This window comes from Callospermophilus lateralis, unplaced genomic scaffold (assembly GCF_048772815.1).
Source record: "Callospermophilus lateralis isolate mCalLat2 unplaced genomic scaffold, mCalLat2.hap1 Scaffold_43, whole genome shotgun sequence".
Classification (NCBI taxonomy): Eukaryota; Metazoa; Chordata; class Mammalia; order Rodentia; family Sciuridae; genus Callospermophilus; species Callospermophilus lateralis.
In genome coordinates this window covers 7582085-7585223 of record NW_027514380.1, presented here as the reverse complement: position 1 = coordinate 7585223, position 3139 = coordinate 7582085, and the positions used below count along the sequence as shown (strand labels likewise).

Here is a 3139-nt window from a genome sequence, read left to right as displayed (position 1 = left end):
TAATGAGCCAGGGAACATATTTTAGGTCCTTCTCGAAAGCATTTCTCTCCCCCATATCACAAGATATTGTGGCCTGCAAGCTACAGACATCAGATGATACTTTGGGGTCATCTCAAAGGCCTTGTCCAGTCCCAACTTTCCATGATTCCAGAAGGTTTAACAACTGTAAAGACAGAAAAGCCTCCGAGGGTGTCTTTCATAATGTGCTGTAGCCATCAGAATGCAAAGGGTTCTTGATTTAAGTTTGCTTATGTGAGACTACCCCTGAGCATTTCATGCTGCAGGAGTTATTCATTCAGTTTGAATAACTGGGGCAAGTTCTAGGATTTCAAAGACTAAGTAAATAACCTACGATCAGAAAATTCAATTTGTTCGTGAGGTGGAGAAAGGCATCCTGCCATTAAGCAGTCAGATGGAAAACATGCAAACCACAGTTTGTAGAACAGAAAAAGAACATTGAAAGCCCTTGCCCAGAAACACAGACAGTGCAGGAAACATACTCAGCAGAGCCAGCATGTCTATTGTAAATGTAGGAAGCAGGAATCTCAATCCCAATGAAATTGCAAGCCAAGTAACCAAGCACATCACTCCCAGACCACCCCCTCCAGTGGGGAGCACAGGGGAGCCTATGGGATTCACTCATGCAGAGAAGGGATTGGAAAAGATTCTGGTGGAGCCAAATGCTCTCTGGGTCAACACAGCTATTGTGGCAAATAGCAGTGATAGGCAAATATGGTGTGTGATTTGATAAGGCCACTTCTTCATTCGTAGGAAAAAAGAAATAAATTTCGAGGCGGCTGCTTCTCCTCTCTTGGCGGCGTCCCAGGCGCCAGCCACTGCGCGCGGAGCAAGCCAGAGAGAGGGCGCGAGCCGCGGCGCTGCCTGCACCCTGCGGCCTCTGGCAAGCCGGGGAACCAGTGCGCGTGCGCGGCGGCGGCCTCCGCGGCGACCGGGGAGCGGACGGGCGGGCGATCGAGCGGTGCGGGGCGCGAGGCGAGGCCGGGCCTAGAGCGACATGGGGGACCGGGAGCAGCTGCTGCAGCGGGCGCGGCTGGCCGAACAGGCGGAGCGCTATGACGACATAGCCTCCGCCATGAAGGCGGTGACAGCGCTGAATGAAACTCTCTCCAATGAAGATCGAAATCTCCTCTCAGTGGCCTATAAGAATGTGGTTGGTGCCCGGCGATCTTCTTGGAGGGTCATTAGCAGCATTGAGCAGAAAACCATGTCTGATGGAAATGAAAAGAAATTGGAGAAAGTTAAAGCTTACCGGGAGAAGATTGAGAAGGAGCTGGAGACAGCGTGCAATGATGTCTTGGCTCTGCTTGACAAGTTCCTCATCAAGAACTGCAATGATTTCCAGTATGAGAGCAAGGTGTTTTACCTGAAAATGAAAGGTGATTACTACCGCTATTTGGCAGAAGTGGCTTCTGGGGAGAAGAAAAACAGTGTGGTAGAAGCTTCCGAGGCAGCCTACAAAGAGGCCTTTGAAATCAGCAAAGAGCACATGCAGCCAACACATCCCATTTGGCTGGGCCTGGCTCTCAACTTCTCTGAGTTCTACTACGAGATCCAGAATGCACCTGAGCAGGCCTGCCTCTTAGCTAAACAAGCCTTCGATGATGCCATAGCTGAGCTGGGCACATTAAATGAGGATTCCTCTAAGGACTCCACACTCATCATGCAGTTGCTTCGAGACAACCTCACCCTCTGGACAAGTGACCAGCAGGATGAAGAAGCAGGAGAAGGCAACTGAAGATCCTTCAGATCCCTGGCCCTTCCTTCACCCACCATTCCCATCATCACCAATTCTTCCTTGCCACAGTCACTAAATATCTAGTGCTAAACCTATCTGTATTGGCAGCACAGCTACTCAGATCTGCTCTCCTGTCTCTTGGGAAGCAGTTTCAGATAAATCATCATGGGCATTGCTGGACTGATGGTTGCTTTGAGCCTACAGGAGCTCCCTTTTTGAATTGTGCAAAGAAGTGTGTTCTGAATGAGGCATTTAACTATGCCTATTAATCTATGGAAAATCTAGGCAAAAGTAATTGGGGAGTTTAGAGAGGAGAATTAGCCAACACAGGCTATGGTTGATATTTAAAACAAGCTGATAGTGTTTTGTTAAGCAGTACATCTTGTGCATGCAAAAATGAATTCAGCCCTTTCACCTCTTTCTTCAGCTAGTGGAAAACTGTTAAAGAAAGCTGATACAGAGAGACAACTTGCTCCTTTCCATCAGCTTTATAATAAACTTTGATGTGAGGTTTCAGTAGCACCTTGTTTTGCCTCTTTAAATTATGATGTACACAAACCTTTTAAATGCAATGCATCTAAAGTTTTGATATGTGTAACTTTTTCTTTTTTCTTTTTTTTTTGGTTGCAATTGTTTAAGAATCATGGATTTATTTTTTGTAACTCTGGCAGTAGTCCTTGTGTATCTTGACAGCACCATGTGTGTCAGCCCATGTCAATCAAGACAGGTGATTATGAAATCCCAGACCTAAAATAAATGTTTTGAAATTCAAAGGGTAAATAAATGCTGCTTTGGGGATATTAAAAAAAAGAAATAAATTTCTCTGAAAATAGAAGGAAAAGCTCATGATAAGCACAAATTAATTATTGTAAAGGATCTTGGAGAATTGCTGTGAATGGGGTGACAAAAATTACCTATATTTCCAAAATTGGATTATTACTAGTACAAAATCTGACTGTCTTTTTGTTCAGGGGTGCCCTCTTTTCCACATCAAAGAAATTGTGATGTATAAAATCAGACCCCACAGTGCTTATATTGTCTTGGGATCTACTGCACTGTTGGAGTAGTATAACTAGGGTTATTGCTATCTAGCCTATTTGCCACTTTTGTGCAATTTTGAAAAAGATCTTCCCCTTTTTCTAGTGGATGCAGTCCACACCAGAACACGCATTTTGGTAAGCAGAACTTGGGCTGGATTTCAGCCCCACTCTTACCCTCAGCTGGGAAGACCTGGTGCAGTTCTGGGTGCAATATTCTCTCTGTCACTAAGGGGTGGGTTTTGCTGGGTATTCAGATCCATCATACATCAAGGAGTACAACAGATGCTCCTAGTGCCTGGCTATATCCCCTCACTCACTCCAGAGGTCACCTGCAACTTCACCT

The 3139-nt window shown here is 45.6% G+C and overlaps 1 pseudogene; it reads left to right on the top strand.

Moving 5' to 3' along the window:
* The first annotated feature begins 1015 nt into the window (after positions 1–1015).
* LOC143389008 (14-3-3 protein eta pseudogene) lies at positions 1016–2198 on the top strand (annotated as a pseudogene).
* Positions 2199–3139: the final 941 nt, after the last annotated feature.